Below are 26,935 nucleotides of genomic sequence, written 5' to 3'. Positions count from 1 at the left end.
TCTCGGAAGTGGAGCAGCAGTGTTCCCAGCAAGTGAGAAACGTATTGCTGCACAGCAGGAGACAAACGACACTCAAGACTTACCTGTACAAATGGCGTCGCTTTACGCAGTGGTGCACACACAGCAGAATCCAACCCTCTGGGGCACCACTCCACCTGATACTGGAATACATTATGCACCTGAAACAACAAAATTTATCACTCTCATCACTCCGAGTGCACATAGCGGCCATTACGGCCTTCCATCCCCCCATTGATGGGGTCTCCATATTTTCCCATCCCATCTCTAAGAGATTCTGGAAGGGTCTACAAAACCTTCACCCACAGTGTGCACCCATACCTCCCACGTGGGACTTAGAATTGGTCCTCCACTCACTCACAAAGCCACCCTTTGAACCAATAGCAACTTCATCGCTTACCTTCCTCACCATGAAGACACTATTCCTCCTCGCAGTTATGTTCACAAGGCGGGTTAGTGAACTTTCAGTGCTCACGGCTTCGCTTCCATACACAGCCTTTCATAAGCACAAGATTATTCTGCGGCCTCATGCGTCCTTTTTACCCAAAGTTGGGTTGGAATTCCATATCAATGAACCGATAGTCCTTCCTTCCTTCTACCCAAAACCGCACCACTCCAGAGAAGAGGCCACTTTACACACACTGGACGTTAGATGAGCAATTGCCTTCTATCTTGATAGGACTCAGTTCTTTCAGTTATCCCAGAGATTGCTTGTATCCCTGGCTGGAAGTTCCAAGGGACAACCACTGTCTTCTCAGCACATTCAAAGCTGATAACATCATGCATTACTACCTGTTACTCGCTCCAGAACAGGTCATTACAGACAACTCCAAGGGTGCATTCTACCAGGGCGATGGCGACAAAAGCTGCTTTCCTAAAGGGGGTCTCACTCCAGGAAATATGCAGAGCAGTGACATGGTTGTCCAAGCACACTTTCATAAAGCACTACATCATTCCACCATGCTCCACAACAGATACCGCAGTAGCCACCACGGTCCTCTCCACAATTTGTAGCAATTAATAGAAGCCCACCATCCATCTACATGGGCACTGCTACATAGTCACCAACAGTGGAGCACCCATGGGAGCATCACTCGAAGAAGAAAGAGAAGTTACTCACTTTGTTCAGTAGCGATTGTTCTTCGAGATGTGTGTCCCCGTGGGTGCTCCACAACCCACCCTCCTCCTCACTTCTTCGGGCAATAATAGCAGCCCATGAGGGCGTCAAAGAAGGAACTGAGGGAAAAGCGGGCTGATGACTGCTTGAAAGTCTGCGATCCATGGTGCTGGGACGAGCCCGACACCAACAGTGGAGCACCCACGGGGACTCACATCTCGAAGAACAATCGTTACTGCACAAAGTGAGTAACTTCTCTGTCACAGGCATAGGAATCCCATCAGGAAAAGGCGAGGGAGATGAACCAGCATGTATTGGATTTTCTCAGGCAGCAAACAACTGCTGCAGACCCTGGCTGACCTACAGATCCAAAGATTCCAGACTCTTACCCTTTGCCATCCTTGGACAACTCTGTGGTAACAGCTCCCAACATACCATGTAGCATAACAGGCTGCATCCTTCACCCTCCTACTCCATGTTGGGTGACAGCAAGGAAAACCACAGAGGCATGTACAGCAACCTTAGCTCTTACAGCTCAGTGTATGTGTAGCCACAACAGACAGAAATGTTTGCGGCCTTTCCAATGTCCAAGTCCCAATCTATTAAGCATGTATTACATTGCCTGCTGATTTTTTGTACATTGTTTTTTCTGCACTGGTTTTGAAGGTCAATACATTTTCTATTTTTGAAGAATCCCATTATCTGTATGAGTTCATGACAAATGTTGCAGAAAGCACAGCAGTACTTGTAAGTGTACAGCAAGCACCGCGTAACTCCTAGCTTCAGGGAAATACACATGGTCATCCTTAGCAATGCTGGTGTCCTATGCAGCCCAGCACCTGCACCTCTTCTCTCCGCTCCCCCCCCCCACCAACAGGCGCTGCTTCATGGGGCGGCGTCCCCCCGCCATGGGAGGGGGATACAGGGACAGAAGCTGTGGGGTGCAGGAGCACTGCAGGGCAGGAAGGATCACCTCCGGCCTCAGGAACAGGTGGGTGGTGCAAGCAGCACAGGCCGGAGGACTCAGGACGACCAGTGGGTGGCTGTGCCGCTGGCAGGAGAGAAGCAGCAGTTTCTCCTTCTGCCGTGGAAGGGAAAGTGCCGCATCTATCCAGCCAGCGACACAGCTGCCTGATGCTCCTCCCAAGTCCTCTGGCCTGCAGGCTCACATTGCTCCCTGCTGCCTGGGAAGCAGGGTCTGGACACAGCCCATGAGGATCCGGCTGGGGGATGAGTCCAGTGGCAGGCGCTGATACTGAGCCTGCAGGCACGGGGGACCAACTGGGGGATGAGGCTGGCCTCCATAATCAATATGCAGCTGCTAGGGCACCACAAAATTTGGGGCAATTTGGCGCCACAAATTTTGTGGTGCCTCATACAGCTGCTTAGTTTGCGTATCAGTAGGGATGGCCCTGGAAACACCATTGTAAATGTACAGCAAGCACTACAGAGTTCCCAGCAGCACCAATTCTCCAGGCAGAGAACAGTCCAGCACAGAACATGACTGTGGCTGATCATTGAAGGGTTTTTTCAAAAACCTCCCTCAACTTCATAGCTTCATGCTGAGCTCTTGTGTTGGCCCTTATGTCTAGCTGTTCAAAGACAGAGGGGTGTTCCACCTTCACCCTTGATCCTGGTGGCAGCTTTTTCCTCAGATATTGTGTCAGTCACAACAGGCAGCTCTAAGCATTGGTATCTTTTGCACTGCCAGCATACTACCAATCTACCTGTCCATCATTATACCATGGAAAGTAAAGCAGAATGGAAGTTGTCAGGAAATTGTGTTTGCTGTTTCTTGGGTGTGGTTTTATTATTATTACTTACACTTTCAGAACTGAACATTAGGGCTACGTCTAGACTGGCCCCTTCTCCGGAAGAGGCATGCAAAGCAGGCAAGTCAGAATAGGGAAATCCGCGGGGGATTTAAATATCCCCCGCGGGATTTAAATAAACATGGCCACCGCTTTTTTCCCGGCTTGGGGAAAAGCCGGAAAAGAGCGTCTAGACTGGCGCGATCCTCCGGAATAAAGCCCTTTTCCGGAGGATCTCTTATTCCTACTTGCAAGTAGGAATAAGAGATCCTCCGGAATAGGGCTTTATTCCGGAGGATCGCGCCAGTCTAGACGCTCTTTTCTGGCTTTTCCCCAAGCCGGGAAAAAAGCGGTGGCCATGTTTATTTAAATCCCGCGGGGGATATTTAAATCCCCCGCGGATTTCCCTATTCTGACTTGCCTGCTTTGCATGCCTCTTCCGGAGAAGGGGCCAGTCTAGACGTAGCCTAGTAGAAAGATGTTGTGGGAAGTGTAGTGAGGGTGCATCTACACGGCACCGGTTCTCTGGACATTATTCTGGAAAAACAATCCTAGCGTCCACACTGTCATTCTGTTATTTCGACAGAAAGTCGAAATAACGGAGGGCTTTTTCCAACAGCGGTAAACCTAATTCCATGAGGAATAAGCCTTTTTCCTAAAAAGCTTTTTCGGAAAAGGGTGTGTGTGGACGTGGAATAGGGAGTTAGTTTGAAAAAAGAGGCCTCCAGGAAATCCCACAGGTGCCCTACTGGCCACTCCGTCCACACTCAACACAACTCTATAGTTCCTGTTTCCCGGCAGCTCTTAAAGCTGCAGATACAGGGGACAGGGCTTTTGGCAGGAAGCAGGCCTTCAGAGTTTCCAGCCACAGCACAGCTCACATTGCCTGTTGTCTGGGCACCATGTTCCAGCCACAAGCCCCCCAAGAGGCCCCTGCCCCTCCCAGGGAATATACACAGGGCTCCCAGGAGTCTGTCAGGGGCCACAAGAGGGATGCACCATCCTGGTCTGGGGTGGAGATCCTGGCCCTCCTGGAGGTATGGGGCAATGAGGAGAACCTCCAGGATCTCTGCTCCAGACGGTGCAAGGTGGACATATACGTACGGATAGCTGACAGCCTGGCAATGAAGGGCCACACTAGGAATCTTGAGCGGTTCTAGAACAAAGTAAAAGAGCTCCGGCAGGCCTGCACCAGGGTAAGGGCGCGCAGCTCACGCTCTGGGGCAGGACCCCACTCCTGCCCCTATTATGATGAACTGCACTGCATCCTGAGGGGCAATGCAGCCCCTTCCCTATCCCTGGTAGTGGAATCAGGGCTGGAGATGCCTGTCGTCGCCCACCTGGGGGTCCCAGCCCAGGAGAAGAACAAGGAGGAGGAGGAGGACGCGGTGAACACCGTCACCATGCTCACTTTGGAGCCAGTACCCCACGGCCTGGATGTGTCCCAGGCATCCTCAGAGGCCGGGGAGGGATCATCAGGTGAGTGATCTTAGTTTTTCACATACACAGGGCAGGGGTGGCAGATGCTGAGGGGCTGGGGTGCAATCGTCGCTCGGCCTTCTTGGCCTGGCCATTGCGCTGCAGTCCGTGCTCGTGGATGCATGTGCAGCGCCAGTCTGTGCCATGCAGCTCCAGGAGGCAGCCCTGGAGCACCCCTGGGCTCATGATCACAGTCTCTGGGGAGGCCACACACACTTCTGACCGGGGGGGGGGGGGGGTTGCTCTCCCACGACAAGCCACTGCTGGAACGAGGCTGGGGACAAGGGCACACACCCACCCACACAGAGACTGAGGAGTGCTGCACACAGCACAGGGGCATGCCTGCACACTCGAGGCAGCACCTGCTCCCAGAGACAGTGCTGCCAGGTGCAGGTATGTGTGCGGCCTCAATGGAAGCCCGGGCTGCTCGAGGCCCTTCTCCCAGCCATGGGATCCCAGTGTGGCTGGACACTTCCCTTGCCTGCTTGTCCATGGGACAGGGAGCATGGTCCCCTGGGGACCTCTGGGCCTCTGAGGCAGGGCCCGCTGTCCAGGCCACACATGGCCTTGCTGCCGGCACACCACTTTCCTCTCACCCGAGAACTGTTGCTCTCAGATGAGGGCAAGCCTTCAGGGACAGTGTCTCTAGGGATGACTGACTGCCTCTCTTTATTCTCCCCAGCCATGACTGGGGGGGCGATCGACAGCAGCCGAGCCAACCGCCCGACCCAGGGGGAGTCACAGGGTCCAGGAGGACCTCATGAGGGAGCACGTGTCCATTCTCTGGGACATGCAGCAAACGCTGGCCCAGAAGGTCCAGGACGATGCGCAAGGGCAGGCCCAGATGTGGACTGAGCTGCTGCAGCAGGGCTGCAACATGTGTGCGACCGTCCGGGAGATGTTTACCTACCTGGCTCCAGTCCCAGTCACTGCTCCAGTCCTTGCTCCAGTCCCTGCTCCCCCTCCCATGCCTGACCCCACGCAGGCTCCCCTCCTGCCTATCTCCCTAGGACCCCCCCCCCCCCCACTCCTGAGGTCGCTGAGGTCCCTGGACACGACACGGAAGAAGCATCCGAGCCACACACCAGTCTCAGCCCCACCTCTGAACGTCTCCTCCCCTTCCAAGTTTCTCAGGCCCCTGCTCCCCTCCCCATTTCCAAGTTCTCATTCCCTCTCCTCTCCAGTTACGTCTATCCCAAATAAAGAAACAAACATTTTCTTTTCAAAACAAAACATGTATTTTTATTGTGTCTGCAGGGAAGAGGGGTGTAGGGGAAAGGGGGGATTGTTATGGGAAAGGCAGAGGGGGGGCAAGGCCCAGGCCCCTAGTGGGGAGGCCCTGGGGAGATTTACTGGGGTCCTTGAGAGAAACTCTCCTTCAGGGCCTCCTGGATGTGGGCCTGATGGATGGCAGCTGTGCATGGCTGCTTGAAGGCCCGTCCCTGCCAGCCAGCCAGCCAGCCTCTGCCCCCCCACCCCAGAAGGAAGGCCTCCCCAATGTTGTGGAGAACACAACAGGCTGACACTACCTGGGGGATGTTGTGCTCCCCCACATTGAGGTGGGTCAGGAGGCACCTGAACCGCGCCTTCAAGTGCCAAAGGCGCATTTGACCTGCATGTGGGCCCTTCCCAGGCGGCCATTGAAGCGGTCCTTGGTCTGCTCAAGGTGGCCAGTGTATGGCTTCAGCCATGGTATGAGGGGGTAGGCCGCATCCCCCAGAATGCAAAGTGGGATTTCAATGTCTCCGACCCTGATGCTGCCCTCAGGGAAGAAAGTGTCAGCCTCCAGCTTCTGGTTCAGGCTGGAGTCGCAGAAGACGCGGGCATCATGCGCCTTCCCCGACCAGCCGACGAAAATGTCTGAACTGGCCGTGGTTGTCGACCAGGGGCTGTAGGACCATGGAAAAGTATCCCTTTTGATTGATGTACTGCACTGCACAGTGGTCAGGGGCACAGATGGGGATGTGGGTTCCATCAGTAGCTGCCCCCCCCCGCAGTTGGGGAAGCCCAGGGCGGCAAATCTGGCCATGATGGGGTCTAGGTCACCCAGGGAGATTAGTCTGCACAGCAGGACGGTGTTCATGGTCCTCACCACCTGCAGAAGGAGACAAACAAAACAGAGAATCAAAGGGGGTGCCTGAGCCCTTGGGAGGTCTGAGCCCCCCCCCCAAACACCCCAGCAGCCACCCCCTATGAAGCCCACCCCCCCTCGCAGGGCTGTTTGAGGGCAAGAATGCAGAAAACCCCCCCTGCATACAGGGCTTCCCCACCCCACCCCCAAGCTCCCCTTTCCCTAGGATCCCCCTTTCCAGTACTCCCCTGACCTCCAGGGACTGCAGCCCAGGAGTGCCATACCTCCATGAGGATGGCCCCGACGGTTGCCCTTCCCATGCCAAACTGGTTGCCCACAGACTGGTAACTGTCTGGGCTGGTGAGCTTCCAGACGGTGATGGCGACCCGCTTCTCCAGGGGGGTGGCGGGTTGCATCTGGGTGTCACGTTGATGGAGGGCAGGGGCGAGCCAGGCACACAGATCCACGAATGTCTCCTTCCTCATACAGAAGTTTTGGAGCCAATGCTGGTTGTCCCACTGCTCCATCACCAGCTGGTCCCACCAATTGAAACTAGTGTCCAGCCTCCAGAACCTTCCCTCCACTGAGGGGTGCGGTTGCAAGGGCCTTGCTCCCACACACAGGCAGAGGGTCTCAATGATGAGTTTGGAGTCGAGCTCATGCAGGGCCATGAAGGCAGCCTACACGAAGTGCTGCAGAAACTGCAGCATGGCCATGTGGGGCCATCGTGTGCCCAGAGGCAGCTCTGGCTCCATAGCAAGGAGTTTGCTATGGTGCTCTGAAGCAGTGCAACCAGAGCACACAGTGCAAATGCTTTGCTGTCCCTCAGGAGGTAGGCAGGCAAGCAAGCAGCAGAAGCTGAGAAACTGCCGTCCAAGGGGTCCCTTTAAGTGCGTGTCTCAGCCTTAGGCAGCAGCACCCGAAAGCAACTGCTGACCTAATGCCCTGCCTGAGCTGATTCTGGGTGGCCTTAAATGCGAGAGAGCGTTCAATCTGTGTGGATGCTATGTTTCCAAATAGCACATCGCTTTTTCATTGCACTTTGTGTGTGTGGACACACTATTTCAAAATAAGCTTTTCTGGAAGATCTCTTCTGGAAAAGCTTATTCCGAAAGAAGCTTGCGGTGTAGACGGACCCGGAAGGGCGCTTTTTCCAGAGGATCGGGGCCAGTGTAGATGCTCTTTTCCGGCTTTTCTAAAAGCCGGAAAAAAGCGGCGGACATTTGTATTTAAATGCCGCAGGGGATATTTAAATCCCCCACGGATTTCCCTATTACGACCTGTCAAATTAGCATGCCCCTTTCGGAAAAGGGGCCAGTGTAGACGAGCCCCTTATGTACTTGGATTTCCCTGTCTCCCCCCTTTTTTAATTTTGGGGAGCGGGAATAGTGGGCAATTAACACCAATCTTCCACACACCTCAGAGAAAATCTACTATAGAAACCACAAGAGCAAAATGTAAGTGGTATCATAGTGTCAGGATGCTGGCATTCATGTACAGCTGTTCTATCTCCTTGTGCTTTATGTACTGAAAAAGAAAATCATCATGAGATTGTTTTTATTTAACCCTTTGCCCTTATATTTGGCCTTGTAATTTAGGAGGGGAAAAAAGTGATCTGAAAGATTGTCCATCCAATAGTAAAATGGTTTGAATGTTGGTGGCAAGCTGCTGAATAAAATTCTTTAAAAATGTGGGTTGTTTATACAGTATATTTAAAAAAACATATTTATGGCTATAGTTTCAGAGTAAAAATGGAAGCCTTCTGCATAATCATTACTATTCAGTAGCTCATGAACTTTTATTAATGGCAGTGGGATTGTTGCTATTTCACTAATAAAACTCCTTTCAATTATATAATGCATTGTCAGGTTTAAAGGGGATGTTGCTAGGAGTTTATACCTCAAGGCTGACATTTCTTGAAACAGCTACAGCTTGGTAGAGAACATCGAGTGGATTGGGACCCCTGATTTGAATGGAGAAGGTAGGGCAATCAACTGGTTATCTAAGGTGTTTGTACACAAATGCAAGAAGCCTGGGAAACAAACAGAAAGAATTAGAAGCCCTGGCCCAGTCACAGAACTATGATTTGATTGGAATAACGGAGATTTGGTGGGATGACTCGCATGACTGCAGCACTGTCATGGAAGGGTATAAACTGTTCAGGAAGAACAAGTGGGGGAGGAAAGGAGGAGGAGTTGCACTGTAAGTAAGAGAGCAGTGTGATTGCTCAGAGCTCCAGTATATAGAGGGAGAAAAGCCTGTTGAGAGTCTATGGCCGTGGTCACCAACCCGTTGACCGTGATCGACTGGTCGATCGTGAGGCCTCAACCAGTCGATCGCGAGGTGTTTGGGCAACCCCGCCCCCCATTTTCCCCCCACCCCCAAGAAGCCCCACTACCTACCTCTAGTGTAGTTCCGGCTTCTCGCGGGGTGGACGGAAGTCCTGTCTGAAGCCCGCGTCACTTCCGGGGGTTCCAGAAGTGCACGGGCTGCTCCCCCTCCCACAGCTCTGTTGCGTGCTGGGGGAGGGGGCGTTGGCCCTAGAGTGCGGAGGCTTCCCTGCGCTGCCAGTGCCGGAGGGGTGAGTTGGGCGCAGGGCTTTCCCTGCGCCGTGGGAGCAGGAGTCGGCCTCGGGGTTTGGCCGCGTTGCGGGAGGGAAGGGAGTTGGCTGGGCCGGGCTGCGCCGTGGGAGGGGGGTTTGACCCCGGGGCAGGCGCCTGTGGGGGTTGGCCATGCTGCAGGAGGGGGTTGGCTGTGCTGCGCCGTGCCGCGGGAGGGGGGTGTGGCCCTGGGGCAGGCGCCCGTGGGGGTTAGCCATGCTTCAGGAGGGGGTTGGCTGCGGGGCAGGTGCCCGCGGGGGTTGGCTGCGCTGCGGGAGGGGAGGGGCCGGGCCGGGCCGCGCAAGGGGGGTTTGGCCCCACCGCGGGAGGGGTGGGGGTTGCCCCGGTGCAGGCTCCCGCGGGGGTTTGGCCCCGCTGCGGAATGGGGGGGGGGGGTTGCCCTCGAGGCAGGCTCCCGTGGGGGTTTGGCCCCGCCGCGGGAGGCGGGGGTTAGCCCCGGCGCAGGCACGCTCGGTATACCGAAATAGCGCTGCAGTGTAGACGTAGCCTATATGTTTAAAAGGTTAGTAAAACTCAGCATATTGAGCCAATAGGTCAGATGCCTCTCGCCCAGTGATGGGCAACCAAGTCTAGTGAGTGGACTGCATGAGTGGCCCTCCATCTCACTAGACCACAAGATTAAAATAGGGAATGTGCACTAATCTTATTCTTGGGATCATGGTTAAGTCCATTGCATTTGATTCTCCTGCTTTATCATCCCTTTGAACACAAAGTGATCTATTATTAGGGCAAATTAAATTGCTGGCAAAAGTAACAAAGAAGTAGAGGGTGCACAGCTCTTACAATGTTGTGTGCAAGCAGTATGCACCTCACATGTGCCTTTGCTTTAAATGCATGTCACTTCTCATTTTGCCAGGGGCTGCAGGTCCCACCCTCACTCCACCCCTTCTCTCAAGCCTCCCACCTGGTCTCTTCCCCTGCCTCCTTCCCCAAGCACACCCTGTCCCTTCTCCTCCCCTTCCCTCCCAGCATTTCCAGAGCACTGTGAATTGGATTATTCACACCTCCTCTCTCCCCCCCCCCCCCCCCCCAGAGCTTGAATGCCATGAATCAGTCGATTCAGAGCTCCAGAAATGCTGGGAGGGAGGAGGAGGAGTAGATAAGTGAGAGGCAGGCAGCAGGGGCCACACTAGAACCCCGATGGGCTGCAGGTTGTCCACCACTGTTCTAGCCCCATGAGAACTGGTAGGAATGGGGGAAGAGAAACTTAACATGCATCCATTTTGCTGTTTTGGGGGGCTTGACTAGCTTTTTGTGGCTCTGGGTCTATGTAATCTGAGGGATGAGGCCAGGGTGCTGGAACAGTTTGTATTGTGGGGGTCAGAGCTGTCCTGTACAACTTAAATATGTTCCAACATACCATATAAAAACAAATGAGGAAGTACTGAAGCAACCCAGACTTATAGCAAGAGCTTGTCCCTCAATTGCAGGTTGACCCACTCTAGTCCAGCAGTCTCTGGTCTGGCAACATCTGTGACCAGCATGATTTTAGTTATCCTCCTGTCCACTTATCAAGGGTGTGGCCAAATTACCTGTAGTCCCATTGTCAAGGCTGGCACCACCACAAGAGACCTTAAAAATACTATGCCTCTACAAAAACAGGTCTATGTAGCACTTTAAAGACTAACAAGATGGTTTATTAGATGATGAGCTGTCGTGGGCCAGACCCACTTCCTCAGATCAAATAGTGGAAGAAAATAGTCACAACCATATATACCAAAGGATACAATTAAAAAAAGAAACACACATGAAAAGGACAAATCACATTTCAGAACAGAAGGGGGATGGGGGGGGGAGGTGAATGTCTGTGAGCTAATGATATTAGAGGTGATAATTGGGGAAGCTATCTTTGTAATGGGTAAGATAATTAGCGTCTTTATTCAAACTTGAGTGTAAAGTGTCGAATTTAAGCATGAATGACAGTTCAGAGGATTCTCTTTCAAGTGAAGTCTTAAAAGGCCTTTGAAGCAGGACGCAGGTAATCAAGTCGTTGAGACAATATCCTTTCTGGCTGAAATGGCAAGAAACTTTTTTCTTTGTGATCTTGTCTGATATCTGTTTTGTGGGCATTGATCCTTTGGCGAAGTGTCTGAGACATTTGTCCAATGTACATAGCAGACGGACACTTTCGGCACATGATGGCATAAATTATATTTCTGGATGCGCAGGAATATGTGTTCTTGATCTTATAACTCACTTGGTTAGGTCCAATAATGGTATCAGCAGAGAGAATATGTGGACAAAGCTGGCAACGGGGTTTGTTGCAAGGGAAGGTACCAGGGTTGGTATTAGTGTGGTATGTCCTGTGGTTGTTGGTAAGAATCATCTTGAGGTTAGGTGGTTGTCTATAGGAGACTATGGGTCTGTCTCCCAGAGCCTCTTGGAGTTTGCTATCCTGTTCCAATATAGGCTGTAGTTTATTGATAATGTGTTGGACAGGTTTAAGTTGGGGGTTGTAGGTGATGACAAGTGGTGTTCTATTGTGGGTTTTCTTGGGTCTGTCTTGAAGTAGTTGGTTTCTAGGTATTCGTCTGGCTCTTTCAATTTGCTTTTTTATTTCTCCAGGTGGGTAGCTGAGGTTTATAAATGCTTGGTAGAGATCCTGAAGTTTCTGGTCTCTGTCAGTGGGATTAGAGCAGATGTGGTTGTATCAAAGGGCTTGGCTATAGATGATGGATCGTGTGGTGTGTTCTGGATGGGAGCTGGAAGCATGTAGGTAACTGTATGAGTCGGTGGGTTTACTTCAGGATCTCTACCAAGCATTTATAAACCTCAACTACCCACCCAGAGAAATAAAAAAGCAAATTGAAAGAGCCAGACGAATACCCAGAAACCATCTACTTCAAGACAGACCCAAGAAAACCAACAATAGAACACCACTTGTCATCACCTACAGCCCCCAACTTAAACCTGTGCAACACATTATCAATAAACATGCTTAAATTCGACACTTTACACTCAAGTTTGAATAAAGACGCTAATTATCTTACCCATTACAAAGATAGCTTCCCCAATTATCACCTCTAATATCATTAGCTCACAGACATTTACCTCCCCCGCCCCCCCCATCCCCCTTCTGTTCTGAAATGTGATTTGTCCTTTTCATATGTGTTCCTTTTTTTAATTGTATCCTTTGGTATATATGGTTGTGACTATTTTCTTCCACTATTTGATCTGAGGAAGTGGGTCTGGCCCACGAAAGCTCATCACCTAATAAACCATCTTGTTAGTCTTTAAAGTGCTACATAGTCCTGTTTTTTGTTTCAGCTGCACCAGACTAACACGGCTACATTTCTATCACTATTTTACATGCCTCTACAGGCTTCTACATAAAAAACTCCCGCAGGTCACAGATTCCCTGGTCGTGGGAGGTAGCTACTGTGACGGGACCCCCCCCCCCCCCCCCCGCTATGAAATGGACTTATAGACAAATATGCATAAATGAAAGATGCTTTGGACAAATTGCCTCATGTAACCTATCAATCTTCATGTCTTAATCTGCTGGATCTGTGTATCTTATTTTGGTGTGTGTATCATTCTCATGTGTAAAATTAGACATATGGGCTGTGTCTAGACTGGCAAGTTTTTCCGCAAAATCAGCTGCTTTTGCAGAAAAACTTGCCAGCTGTCTACACTGGCTGCTTGAATTTCCGGAAAAGCACTGACGATCTCATGTAAAATCATCAGTGCTTTTCCAGAAAAACTATGCTGCTCCCATTTGGGCAAAAGTCTTTTTCCGAAAGACTTTTGCGCAAAAGGGCCAGTGTAGACAGCATAGTTCTGTTTTCCACAAAAAAGCCCCGATCGCAAAAAAGGCAATCGGGGCTTTTTTGCAGAAAACCACGTCTAGATTGGCCACGGACGCTTTTCCGCAAAAAGTGCTTTTGCGGAAAAGCATCCTGCCAATCTAGACGCGCTTTTCTGAAAATGTTTTTAACGGAAAACTTTTCCGTTAAAAGCATTTTCGGAAATTCATGCCAGTGTAGACGTAGCCATGGAGTATGGAATGCTTTATGGTTTTTAAATGTGTAAATGAAAGCCATGAAGAGAGTTTCCAAGACTAGGATGCCTCAATGTCTGGGCAATCATATGCAAATAGACTTTTCTCCTTAAGTCTCAGCAGTGGTTGGAAGTCACATGACCTCCCTAACTGGTAGAAATTGGCCAGGTAACTTCTCATGCAAAAATGGAATCTTTAAAACTACGGGAAGCTTAGCAGGTCTTTGTCTTTGGCTGGCACACCCAAGGGAACAGCCCTCGTTTGGAAGGCTTAGCTGGAAGAGAAAGAGGTTTAGGGTGAGGTTGTAGTAAGTTTGTGTACTAAGGTTTCAGTGTTAGAGTTAGCTAAGCATTTTCTGTTATTTTGAGTTTGTAATCTACTTTGCTCTGCCTGTTCTCACTTATTACCACTTAAATCCTACTGCTTGTAGGGGTCTCCTATAACCTCACCCCGTCATAGCTACCACCAAGTGAAACAAAAGAAAACCCCTTTTTTCTTGAACCCAGGAAGAAGCATTTGGACTTCTTCCAGGGGGGTACCCCCAAGCTCTTTTATCACAAGAGCTTGTGGTTTAAAAAAAAAAAAAAAAAGAGAGAACAAACTGCAATCTCTGGGCAGGTCTACACTTGCACGCTCTTTCGCTAGAGAGATGCAAATGAAGACATTTGAAATTGCAAATTAAACCGGGATTTAAATATCCCATGCTTCATTTGCATAGTCACATTATGGCGCTATTTCAAAATAACAGACGCTGTTAAGACGTGGTTATTTCGAGAGAAAACCCTTCTCTCAAAATAACCATTATTCCTCATACAATGAGGTTTACTAGTTATTTAGAGAGAAGGGTTTTCTCTCGAAATAACTGCATCTTACCAGCATCTGTTATTTCGAAATAGCGCCATAACGCAAATATGCAAATGAAGCACGGGATATTTAAATCCCGGCTTCATTTGCAATTTCAAATGTCTTCATTTGCATCCCTGTCTCGATGCAAAGTAGGAATAAGAGCCTCCGGAAAAGGGCGCTTTTTCCGGAGGATCGGGGCCAGTCTAGACACTCTTTTCCGGCTTTTTTAAAAGGCGGAAAAAAGCGGCGGACATTTTTATTTAAATGCCGCGGGGGATATTTAAATCCCCCGCGGATTTCCCTACGACGACTCATGAAATTTACATGCCCCTTCCGGAAAAGGGGCCAGTGTAGACGTAGCCATAAAGTTTGTTACAGCCACCAGGCCTGGCCTCTCAGTGTTCTGTGCTGTTATTTAGACCTAATCTACCCCTAAATGTCTTCTAGGAGCCCAGTAAGCAGTGGAAGTGCTGATAATGCCGCTAGGCGTAAGCATGTCTTTTATGATCGGTCTACTTATTTCCTTGTGCCTGTAAGACGGTTCGGCTTCCTGGAGGGGTTCCTCCACCTCTGGGTCAATGGGCGGCCACTCTGCCCCACTACACAAGCACGTAAACAAGGTCCCTGAGTCAGTAAGTCCACAACCCAGCTTTGCTTCAGGTCGGGGCAAGACGCAAATAGTTCAAGGGCCTGGCGTGGATTGGGCCTCGTCCGTTAGTTCGAACTAACTTTGCTAGGCGCTACACTAGCGCTCCGTTAGTTGGAACTTAATTCAAACTAGCGGAGCGCTTAGTTCGAACTAGGTAAACCTCATTCCACGAGGATTAAGCCTAGTTCGAACTAGCTAGTTCGAATTAAGGGGTGTGTAGCCCCTTAATTCGAACTAGTGTGAGGCTAGCCCTCCCCAGCTTGCCCTGGTGCCCACTCTGGCCAACACCAGGGAAACTCTATGCCCCCCTCCTGGCCCCGGACCCTTTAAAGGGGCACGGGCTGCTTACGATGCCCGTGCCAGGTGCAAGCCTGCCAGCACCCAGCCAGCAGACCCTGCACCTGGCACAGATCGAGCCACCCACCCGATGCCCCCCAGCCCTCCCCCTCTTCCCGGGACCAGGCTGGCGGCTCCCGGGAGCTTGCCCGGGACCGCAAGAGGCGGGCACCCGCCTGGGCTAATGCAGACATCGTGGACCTCATCCACGATCTCCACACTAGGCACAGGAAAGTGGCCGTCTAGGGCAGGAGAGCTGCCAGCCTGGCCACCCAGCAGCAGGTGTGCATGAAAATCAAGGGGGTCCACTGAAACCCCCGACCCTGAGCCCTGAGCTTACAATGGCCGTCCTGGGTCAGACCAAAGGTCCATCTAGCCCAGTAGCCTGTCTGCCGACAGCGGCCAACCCTAGGGACCCTGGAGGGGATGGACCGAAGACAGTGACCAAGCCATTTGTCTCGTGCCATCCCTCTCCAGCCTTCCACAAACCTTCGGCAGGGACACCACTCCTACCCCCTGGCTAATAGCACTCCATGGACCCAACCTCCATGACTTGATCTCACTTCCCTTTAAACTCTGTTCTAGTTGTAGCCTTCACAGCCTCCTGCAGCAAGGAGTTCCACAGGTTGACTCTTTGCTTTGTGAAGAACAACTTTCTGTTACTAGTTTGAAGCCTGCTACCCATTCCTTTCCTTTGGTGCCCTCTAGTCCTTCTTTATGGGAACTAATGAAGAACTTTTCTGTATGCACCCTCTCCACCCAACTCCTGCTTTTAGAGACCTCTATCCTGTCCCCCCTCCGTCTCCTCTTTTCTAAGCTGAGAAGTCCCAGTCTCTTTAGCCTCTCTTCATATGGGACCTGTTCCCAACCCCTGATAATTTTAGTTGCCCTCCCCTCTCCCAGCCTCTCTCTTCCCCTCTCCCACCTCCTTTTCCCAGTCTCCCCCAGTTTTGTTCAATAAAGAGAGATTCCATTTTTGAACACAATTGTCCTTTATTTTGTACATCAAGAAAAGGGGCTAGGGAAGGGTAAGTGGAAGGAGGTGAGGGAGGAATGGGGTACGAGCCCCCGATGGGGAGGACTGGGCTGGCTCTGCAGGCTTCTGGGGGTGGAAGGTCTCCTGCAGCCCCCCAATTGCCCCCTCTCCCCAGATGGCAGCCTGCGGCAAGTGCAGCCGGGCTGATGGCCGAGTGCTGTGATGTGCCCAGTGTGGGCACTCCAGGCACTCCAAGCCAGGACTGCTTTGCAAGCGGGGCACCCCTGAGAACTGTCTGTGCGGGGTGGGGGTCGGGACCCTTTAAGCACAGCCCTCGGCTAGCCTGAGGCAGCATCTCCACGCTCTAAGTCCTCATCTGATGCCCTGCTGGCACTGCTTCCGGCCATCCTTAACCCCGGTTCAGGGTCCACTTAATGTGGACATGCTAGTTCGAATTAGCAAAACGCTAATTCGAACTAGTTTTTAGTTCTAGACGCGTTAGTTCGAATTAGCTTAGTTCGAATTAACTAATGCAAACTAAGTTAGTTCGAATTAGCGCTGTAGTGTAGACATACCCTGGGAGGCCCAAGCCAGGTCTCCACCTCTTCAGCAGGGAGCTCTGGGCAGGCCTCTGTCTCCCACAGAGACTGGGACCTGAGTGAGCTCCCTGGCAGAGTTCTTATATCCCTAGCCACACCCCCTGGCTTCCTGTCAAGTGAATGGGAGGGGCTAGGCTAGGCCCAAAATGGCTCCCGGAGGGCTTCCTCTGCCTCCAGCTTAGCGTGCAGCCACTCCACCCCACTATAGTGCCAATACAGTAAAATTGGGTAATAACGCTAACACTTTGTTACGAAGAGAACTGATAAGCTTTGGCTAGGCATAGGCTTATACACGGTGTTATCAGTACAGTCATATGTTATTAAGCAGCATTCCAAGTGCTGTTCCATTTATTCACCTCAGTGAAATAAAAATAGAAAGACCCACTCGCTACAATATTGACCTCCCGTGGTTCAGCAAATTCTCTGGTTCGGCACCAGTCAGGTCCCAAGGGTGCTGGACTAGAAAGGTTCAACCTGTGGATAGTCTCCTGAATTGTGGCACCTACAACAGTAGGGTGTCTTCCACCTCTCCCCTTCAACAATTTAACTGAGTGCAACATAAATCTGTGGGTTTTTTCCATCTGTCACTAAGGATGTTGAGAGGCGGGTAATTGGGTAATCATGTAGTTGATAAAATTTGTATCAACTACATCAGTGTTTCCCAATTGGTGCTCCGGGGGTTCCTCGGAGCAAAACAAGGGGTTCCGCGAGGAGCTGGCACTCCCCCGCTCCCTCTGAAAGAGAGAGAGAGAGAGAGAGCCAGCTAGCCAGCAGAAGCATGGGCGGCGAGTTGTGTGGGCTCGTGGTGCCCATGCTCCAGCAATATTTGGAGCTGAAGCGGGTCCCGACCCCCTCTCCGTGAGTCCTCCCACCCCGGCCCCAGAGCGTCTCTCCCCTGTCCCGGACCCGTCCCTACCATGTGCAACCTTCACTGAGCTCCCCCTTGCTGGCTGATGCTGCCCTGCACAGCACGCTCAAACCAGTGGGTGGGGAGATGCCCGGATGTGACGTAACATCACGGCCCGGGATTTTAAACCTGCTGGGCGCATGTTGCACCGGATGGCTGAGTTGTAGGTTCCCAGTCCGGGGACAGAGCACAGACTCCGGCCCCGCAAAGTGGAAGGCAGAAGGTACAGTAGAGGGAGAGGAAAAGGGAGAGGGAGGGAAGGTAAGGGGCTTGTGCAGAGGGAAAGGGGAAGGGCTGGGAGAGGAAGGTGCTTGTGCGGAGGTGGAGGGGAAGGGGAAGGCACCAAAGGGACAGAGTAGAGGAGAGACAAATGCCGGGGGCCAAGTGCAGACAATGAGGAAAAAGGCAGGAGGGGAGGTGTCAGTGGGAGGGGGAACAGGGTGATGCTGGGAGGGGACAGAGTAAGGGCATTGGGGGCTAGAGGGGTGAGGGGAGGTGCTGGGAGAAGGCTTGACAGAAGGGGTGGGCATGAGGAAGGCCGGGATGGAGCAAGTCATGTGTGAGGGCACAGAGACATGAGGGGAATGGGGGCAGAGGGTGGTGAGGGGTGGGCATCAGGGAAAAAGGGGGCAGGGGCAGTGAGGGAAGGGGGAGGCACCAGGAGGGTGCAGGGCTAAGGGAAGGTGCAGGTGCCAGGGGATTCTGGGGGTGAAGCATAAGGGCAGACACCTGCAGGGGAGGGACCAGCACCAGAGGAGAGAGGCAGGGCAGGTGTGTAGAGGGAGGTGTTAGAAGAGGAGTAGCTCACATGATCAGAGTGGGGCTACTGGAGGAGTGGGCACAGGGAGGAGAGAAGGGCTGGTGGAGGGGGGCTGGTCGCAGGAGGGCTGAGGGCAGTGAGAAGGGCAGCAGTCAGGACAGCAAAGGAGGGTGAGGAGTCGGGGGGGCAGGAGGCACCAGGGGAGCTGATGGAGCAAGGGGAGGAGACATGGCAGCAGAGGGAAAAGGTAGAGGTTTAAAAATATTTATAAATAACTTGGGTGGCACATCCAAACAAGCCACATGAACTCAATACTGGTGCACAACACAAAATTCATTTTGCTCATGTGAGGAAACTCTTAGGCTGTGTCTACACTGGTTGTTTCTTGTGCAAGAACACGTCCACTCTTCCATGTGCGAGCTGTGCTTTTGCACAAGAGCATCTAAGGCAGTGTGGACACTCTCTTGTCCAAGAAAGTGCAGATGGCCATTTTAGCCATCGGGCTTTCTTGCTCAAGAAATTCATGTTGCCTGTCTACACTGGCCTCTTGCGCAAGAATAGTTCCTGAGCGGGAGCATCGTAGTTCTTGTGGAAGAAGCCCTGATTTCATACATGAGAACGTCAGTGTACTTGGAAAGAAAACACGGCCAGTGTAGACAGGCAGCAAATTTTTGCGCAAGAGCAGCCACTTTGGCGCAAGATCGTGCCAGTGTAGACACAGCCAAGGGGAGGGAGGAAGGCAGGGGCAGGGAATCAGCACTGGCTCAGCATGTCTACATGGTTTGGGGGAAGGTGCAGGGAAATTGAGCTCAGCTGGGTTGCAGAGTGGGGAGGTCTGGGGAGCTGGGCTGGGCTGGGCGGTGGGGTGGGGAGTGTGTGTGTGTGGAGCTCAGAGCTCAGTTTGACTGCAGGAGGAGGGAGGTGCCGAGAACCGGGGCTAGACTCAAGGGGAGGGAGGGACAGGGAATCGGCTCTTGGCTCAGCAATTTTGTGGGGCTTGGAGGAGGTGCAGGGAAACGGGGCTCAGCTGTGCTGTGGGGGAAGCATGCAGGGAACCAGTGCAGGGCTCAGCTGGGCTGAGGTGGATGGGGGAAGGCATACAGAACAGACAGGTAGCTCAGCTGGGCTGTGAGGGGCTGCAGGGAACTGGTGCTGCACTCCCTTGGATTGTGGGGGATGGTTTTGGGGGAGGTGCAGGGAACCAGCAGGGGTGGGCAGATCAGTTGGGTTGCAGGGGATAGAGGTGCAAAGAAGCCTAGTGGGGAAGGGGGAGGGAGGGAACCAGGAGCCCTCAAATGACCTCCCCTGGTCCAAAAATTCCTCATCTGGGACCAGTCAGGTCCAGAGGGTGCCAGATCAGGGAGGTCCAACTCCTAACCTAGTCCACTCCTTGCAATCTTCCTTGTAACCAGACACCCTACCCCCAATCTGCTCCTGCTCCCTTCCCTTGGCCAGACACCCTACATCCAGCCTGCTTCTGCACCCTACCTACCACCCAGACCTTGCCCCCTTCCGCCCCCCACCTCCTTCCCAGATCCTGCACCCCATCCCTGTCCCGCTCCTTGGCAGCCCTGCCATCCACCCTAGCACCGCCCTGGCCCCAGCACCTTGCCTCACACCCCAAGGGTGTGTCTAGACTACATGCCTCCTTCGACGGAGGCATGTAGATTAGCCAGATCGGAAGAGGGAAATGAAGCCGCGATTAAAATAATCGCGGCTTCATTTAAATTTAAATGGCTGCCCCGATCTGCCGATCAGCTGTTTGTCGGCAGATCGGGGGAGTCTGGACGCGATGCCCCGACAAAGAAGCCTTTCTTCATCGGCACAGGTAAGCCTCGTGAAACCAGGCTTACCTGTGTCGATGAAGAAAGGCTTCTTTGTCGGGGTATCGCGTCCAGACTCCCCCGATCTGCTGACAAACAGCTGATCGGCAGATCGGGGCAGCCATTTAAATTTAAATGAAGCCGCGATTATTTTAATCGCGGCTTCATTTCCCTCTTCCGATCTGGCTAATCTACATGCCTCCGTTGAAGGAGGCATGTAGTCTAGACACACCCCAAGACTCAGCACCACTCACGCTAGCACCCAGCAGCACCCTGTTCCTTGTCCCAGCACCCTGCCGGTCACCCTAGTGCCCAGCAGGACCATGTCCCTGACCCCAGCACCCTGCCACCTGCCTGCCCCAGCACCCCACCACCTGAGCCAGCATCCTTCCACCCAGCAGCACCCTCTCCCCAGCCCCAGCACCCACTAGCACTCTGTCCCCTACCCCCACCAGCACATTTGGGACCACATTAGTGAGGCTTGGGGGGGTTTGGAGGGTTTTTGTTTTGTTTTTTGCATCTCACTTGTGTGGCCCCAACTGACTTTTCTGTGGGTCAGTGACCCTTGACTCAAAATGGTTCCTCACCCCTCTCATAAATAAAGACAATGCTAAAACCTTTTGAGTTCAACTTAATATTTTATTTAAAAATGAAGCCAGGCCAACAAGACCCCAATTGGGGCCAAACCCCCATCTCACTGCAGCATCATAACACTCCTGCACCACCTGACCCCAAATCTGAGCCTATCATACACTGGACCCCCTGTCCTGAGCCTCTTACATCCCCAAACTCCTGCATCCCCACATCCTCAGTCTTCTGCCACAACACTCCTGCACCATCCACACATCACAAATCTCTGTCCTGAGGCCATCATACTCACAAACTTCTTGCCCTGAGTCCCTCACATACCCAGCCCAAACTCCTGCCCCCTCACATCCACAAGCCCTGTGTCACGGGGGAACCACCCCCCGCCCATCTAGCCCCGTAGGAATGTGGGGTAAGGGAGCCCGCGTTCAGTTCACAGAGGGGCTCCCCACTACCCCTGACCCCTTTTCTCTTGGCCTATAGGGCGTAGTAGGGTTCTCTTATAACGGGGTCGAGCCCCGCTATGACCAGGACCCTGCTACTTAACCCCCGTGGCCTCCTTCCCCCCCCCCCCCCCGAGGTCCCCGTCTCGGAGCTCCCTCTAGTCCAGCTCTCACCAGTCTGAGGACACTGTCCAGGTCGGGGTGTCACTCCCGTGGTCTTGCGTCACCCGGTTGCCCTTCTGCGGCCTGAGGTGTGGTCAGTCCCGGCTCGGGCTCTCTGCCGCGGTTCTCAGCGCGCCCCCTCTTGTCTGGGGGGGCGGGTAGGGAGGTGCTGTCCGGGTCCTCTGCTCGCCCACTGCCTCCACAGTCCGGCGGCCCCTCCCTGTGGCCTCCGCCCCTCCTCGGCGTCCTCCGCCGCCGTTTCCTGCTTGCGGGCGCGTTCCCCCTTTCAGGTGTGCCGGGGCCACGTTTAAAAGCGGCTCCCAGCTTGCCGCGCATGCGTGGCAATGCAGCCAGCGCTTCCCCGGTTCTTCGCTCGCCACGCGAGCTGCCTGCCCGCCTGGACGTGGCGCGAGTGACGGGGCCAGCCCATCACACCCTGGCTTGCTCAGCACCCCAACCTTCCACCTGAACTCAACACTCCCCAGCCTGGAGCCCCCTCCCCGAGCCAACAGCCCCTTCTCCTGCATCCAAATTCCCTCCCAGAGCTTGTACTTCTCACCCCTTCCCACACCCAAATCCCTCATTCCCACCCCACACCTCACTCTCACTAGGTTTAGACAGGTATAAGGGCTGGGGATAGCAAGTGATGGAGAGGAGGGGAACAGAGCGGATGAGGCCTCATGGAAGGGAGGTGGGGGGGGGGGTCTCGGGGAAGGAATGTGATTTTCATGAATTGGTGGGTCCCTCTCTCCTCCTGCCCCCCCTCCCTTTTTTTTTTTTTGCTTGACAAACCTAGGGGTTCCTTGAAATTTTGAAAAGCTGAAAAGGGTTCCTCAGCCATGTCATGATTATGAGGGTTAGCCAGCAGCCTGGGGATTAAGGGGTTAACTACACCTAGCCAGTAGGAATGTAGGTGGGACTTTTCAAACTGGGACAAAGGAATTTGGGTTTTTTTCTTTTCTCCCTTTTGTCTCTCGGAGAGTTCTCTGCAGCTACAGAGAGGGACAAGCATGTCTCTCTTTCTCTCCAAGACACCATTCTTCACTTTCTGTAAGTAGGGTAAAGTTTAGGTAGTTTCGTTAGGTTTTATTGTGTTATGGATTGGGTATGGGATCTGAGATCTGGCACTGTTTAAAGATGTTTTGGCTTTTCTTTGTAACTAAGTTCTAGGCCCATGGAGTTTCTCCATGAGTATATTTTGTTACCTTCCTCTCCAGTCATTATACTTGCAACCAGAATATTGTTGTACTAATAAAAGTTCTTTCTTTTCTTTTATTAACCTGGCAGTGGTTAATGGTGTGCCCTGATTTTTATTTTAGGGGGAAGATTTCCCAAATGATCTTTCCCCTGGTTTCTTTAGCAACATTTGGGTGGTGGCAGCGGAAGTTTTATTCCCAAGATCTAGGTTTTTAAGATTTTGGGGGAAGTTTTATACCAAAGCCTGGTAGATAAGGCTTTGGGGTACACTTGCTGGCCCCCACTTCTGCATTTATCAAGCCAAATAAAAATTGGGAAACACTGAACTACATGATTAGTTGATAAGGGAAGGTGCTCAGAAGGAGCTACCCCCACTGCGGCTCTGCAGTTTAAATGTTGTATGAGCTGAGCGCTCAGGCAGCCTGGCTTCTACTACATTTAAACTGCAGAGTCACAGCAGGGTAGCTCCTTGACCCGGTGCAAGCTGGGACCAAGCCAGGGGACAGGGGCTGCTGTGAACAGAGGCTGCTCTGGCAGCAGCCCCTGTCTGTGACCAGCCCTAGCTGGTACCCCCACCCTGCTGCCGCTGATAGAGGCAGGTGGGTGGGTGGGGGAGGTGTCACTTCAGAGATGGTGCTGGGGGGGAGCCAGCTTTTGAGCCAGCTTCACCCAGCACCAGCTCCTGCTTCCACCCCCCCCCCCCCTTGCTGCCTCAAGTGGCTCCATGCTTGTTGTAATTAAAGAGTAATTTAGTTTACTGTGTCATGTAGGAGAGACAATGAAATGGCCTCATTTCCCCCAATTTGTTGACTGAAGAAGTTGACCTAATTGGTATTTCAGGCTTGGTGTGTGTGCGAGGTTGAGTGATTCCAAAGTGCAGTACTGGTTTCATTCAGGGTTGGCATATGTTGGCAGAGTGGTTTGGGAAAAGCTTGCTCAGAACCAGCTACACTAGGCCAGAGCTGTTACTATTTCTCTCATATCTGAGTAGTAAAACTGGATCACAAACTTAAACTTCACACAACATTTAGAACACACACATGCACATTCACACACACTTGGTTCTTATCTGCTATTGGGTAGCCACCCCAACTCCAAGAAACACCAATACACCTTAGTATGCAGTCTTTGATATCTCAGCATCTGACTAGGAAGTGCTGTGAATACTTGATCTTAATCCTTCACTCCCACATGCTGACTTGAATCCAAGGGGAATTTTTGTCAATATTCTAATTTATTTTAGTGCCATTATAACCATTTTGTAAAAACCATTTATTATTGGGCTCAATGTTCACCAGGCCTTTTATGGTGGATCTTTTAGATTCAGTGTCTCAAATGGAGAGGCAGAATGGCATTTAATGGTTGTTCTCAGCAGGGGAAAAGAACCTGTGGTGGTAAAGGGCTTTTTATTTTGTGGGGGTTTTCCTTCTAATTTATTTTTTCTTATATTTTTTAAGATAATCTGCCACTAAGTTCTCCAATAATTTGACTCATTAAAAGAAAAACACTCTTTACCCTTTTTAGGAAAATAGCAATTAATTAAAAAAATAAAGCAGAGTTGAATGACTCTTTTCTTTTTTAATTAGCAATGATCCAAGAAGGCTGCATTGAGGGTGGAGGCTTGAATTCAATGGTACAGAATTCCAAATGGCTGACATCCAGCGAGATCCATCTGATAGCATGGGATTTTGGCCATGTTAAGCAGTGGATTTTTTAAAAAAGTGGGTTAGCATTCTCATGAGACTTTCCTCCATTCTTGTCAAGTCTTGCATTTTTCTATGAAATTTCAGCTGCCAGAACTGGAAAGAAGGATCCTTACCACCTTTTTTTTCCTTTTTAAATTCAAACCAGGGAGGAAAATCATTAGCCATTGATTTCAATTTGGAGATTTAAATATCTTGCTCGTGCAAATTATGGCACTTTAGATTTTAGGTTTTCTTTCTTAATTGCAAGCAGTCCTACATATAAAATTCAGATCTGAATCTGGATTTTCTTCTCCCTAAAATTCTAATGCGTTTTGGACTAATCCATGTCATTGTCATTTTTTTAAATCTTGTTTTATATCCTAAAATGGGAATATTAGTCAACAGTTTTCTAAAAATTTGTAATAGGTATGAACAACCACTGTGGGTCGAGATTTCAGCAGCTCCTAAGTCACTTAGGTTATGTCTCCATTGCAAATAGACACCCACATCTGGCCCATGCCAATTGACTCAGGCTGCAGAGCTGTTTAATTGCAGTGTAGTGGAGGGCTACGTCTACACTGGCCCCTTTTCCGAAAGGGGCATGCTAATTTCACAGGTCGTAATAGGGAAATCCTTTGAAGTAGGAATAAGAGATCCTCCGGAAAAGGGCGCTTTTTCCGGAGGATCGGGGCCAGTGTAGACGCTCTTTTCCGGCTTTTCTACAAGCCGGAAAAAAGCGGCGGACATTTTTATTTAAATGCCGCGGGGGATATTTAAATCCCCCGCGGATTTCCCTATTACGACCTGTGAAATTAACATGCCCCTTTCGGAAAAGGGGCCAGTGTAGACGTAGCCGAGATGTTTGGGATGGGGCTTCAGCCTGAGCTCTGGGACCCTCCCACCTTGCAGGGTCCTAGAGCCCCAGGTCTACACAGCAATTAAACATCTCCTCAGCCTAAGCCCCAGGAGTCAGCTGTGAGCTTTTAATTGTAGTATAGACATACTTTTAGGCTGCTGTGTAAATTGCAGCTTGTGTGTTTAGGTACAGGTGTTTCTCTTAAAACTATTCTAGTCTCTTATGGGTCATGGAGGGAATTCAGAATTCCAACGCTCTGTTTATTTCCTTCACTTTATTACTAAGACCGTGTTTTTTTTTTTTTTTAAAGATAATTTTCCTCAGACTCACCAAACCTGCTGTCCAAATCACTTTGTTGACTCTGCAGTTTCAAGGGCAGAAGGGTCATAAATCCTGCTGGTAGCACTGCAGATGTTTTTGTGGCTGTCAGTGATGCTGGTATACAAAGAACACACTAAACCCAACAGAGGTATGTTGAGTTCCCCCTGTTAGAAACTGCAGGAAGGGGTGGTGGAGAATCAGGGGGGCCGACAGAATTGTCGGGTCCTTGGGCAAGGTAGGGGGGGAGCCTGGTGATGGAAAACATTAGGGGCGTCTCCACTGACGTGTCCAGAAAACAAAAGGTGTCACACCCCAAGCAAATAAAATTTTGCACAGTGTGGCTGTGTCCAGACTCAGGGGTTTTTTCGAAAAAACTTCACCTGTGTCTAGACTGCAGCCGCGTTCTTTCGAAATTAAATCGAAAGAATGCGGCTTTTCTTTCAACGGTGGTAAACCTAATTCCACGAGGAAGAACGCCTTCTTTCGAAAGTGCTCTTTCGAAAGAAGGCGTTCTTGAAAGCAAACAGGCTTTTTAGAAAGAGAGCATCCAGACTCACTGGGTGCTTTCTTTCGAAAAAGCGGCTTGCTTTTTCGAAATTCTGCGTGCCGTCTAGACGCTCTCTTTCGAAAGAGGCTTGCAGTCTAGACATAGCCTGTGCTGCTAGATCTAGGGATGTTAGAATTTAACCAGTTAACCAATAAGATGATGCTTATCTGTTAATATTATCGGTTAAACTCTACCCCGCAGCTAGCTCTGTGGGAGCAGGGCTGGCAGGGACTGGTGGTCCTGCTCCTAGGGAGGCTTCACTGCGGGCTCTGCAGTATGAAGTTCATTTAAGCTGTACACTGCAGATCACTCAGTGCGTGTAAATGCTAAGATGACTTTTTACATCCCTAGTTAGATCTGCTTCAAATTGTGCCATGCTGAATTCTATTAGCATTTGAAACTGGTACCAGAACACACAGGAGTGAAAACTCAGCTACATAGGAAGGTGGGGAAGAGCTATTGAGGGTGTGGGGGTCCTCCAAACTCTGAGGCAACTGGCTGGGGGGGTGCTCAGCTGCCATGGTGCTCAGCATAGTATAAATGCCTACACACACATAACCAAGTATCAGAGGGGTAGCCATGTTAGTCTGAATCTGCAAAAGCAACAAGGAGTCCTGTGGCACCTTAGGGTATGTCTACACTACAGCGCTAATTCGAACTAACTTAGTTCGAATTAGTTAATTCGAACTAAGCTAATTCGAACTAACGGATCCAGACTAAAAAACTAGTTTGAATTAGCGTTTTGCTAATTCGAACTAGCATGTCCACATTAAGTGGACCCTGAACCGAGGTTAAGGATGGCCGGAAGCAGTGCCGGCAGGGCATCAGAGGAGGACTTAGAGCGTGGAGATGCTGTCTCAGGCTAGCCGAGGGCTGCGCTTAAAGGGACCTGACCCCCACCCCGGACAGACAGTTCTCAGGGGTGCCCCGCTTGCAAAGCAGTCCTGGCTTGGAGTGCCCTGAGTGCCCACACTGGGCACATCACACCACTCGGCCATCAGACCGGCTGCACTTGCCGCAGGCTGCCATCTGGGGAGAGGGGGCAATTGGGGGGCTGCAGGAGAGCTTCCACCCCCAGAAGCCCGCAGAGCCAGCCCAGTCCTCCCCATCGGGGGCTCGTGCCCCA

The 26,935-nt window shown here is 51.4% G+C and overlaps 1 protein-coding gene across 13 annotated transcripts in view; it reads left to right on the top strand.

Annotated features, from left to right (window-relative positions):
* Positions 1-26,935, top strand: part of LOC102460042 (hypermethylated in cancer 2 protein) — a 182,390-nt gene that overhangs the window by 113,867 nt on the left and 41,588 nt on the right. For 4 of the 13 annotated variants that reach the window (XM_075897822.1, XM_075897817.1, XM_075897819.1 and 1 more), the window contains one exon: positions 25,252-25,410. The exons of 8 other annotated variants lie outside the window; for them this stretch is intronic. The gene's annotated coding sequence lies outside the window, so the exon portion shown is untranslated. Of the gene's footprint in view, positions 1-21,988; positions 22,254-25,251; positions 25,411-26,935 lie in introns of those variants that run through there. One more of the 13 variants, XM_075897824.1, reaches the window with a different exon arrangement.

The sequence above is a fragment of the Pelodiscus sinensis genome, chromosome 15, assembly GCF_049634645.1.
Source record: "Pelodiscus sinensis isolate JC-2024 chromosome 15, ASM4963464v1, whole genome shotgun sequence".
NCBI lineage: Eukaryota > Metazoa > Chordata > Testudines > Trionychidae > Pelodiscus > Pelodiscus sinensis.
This window is presented reverse-complemented; position numbering and strand designations above follow the sequence as displayed.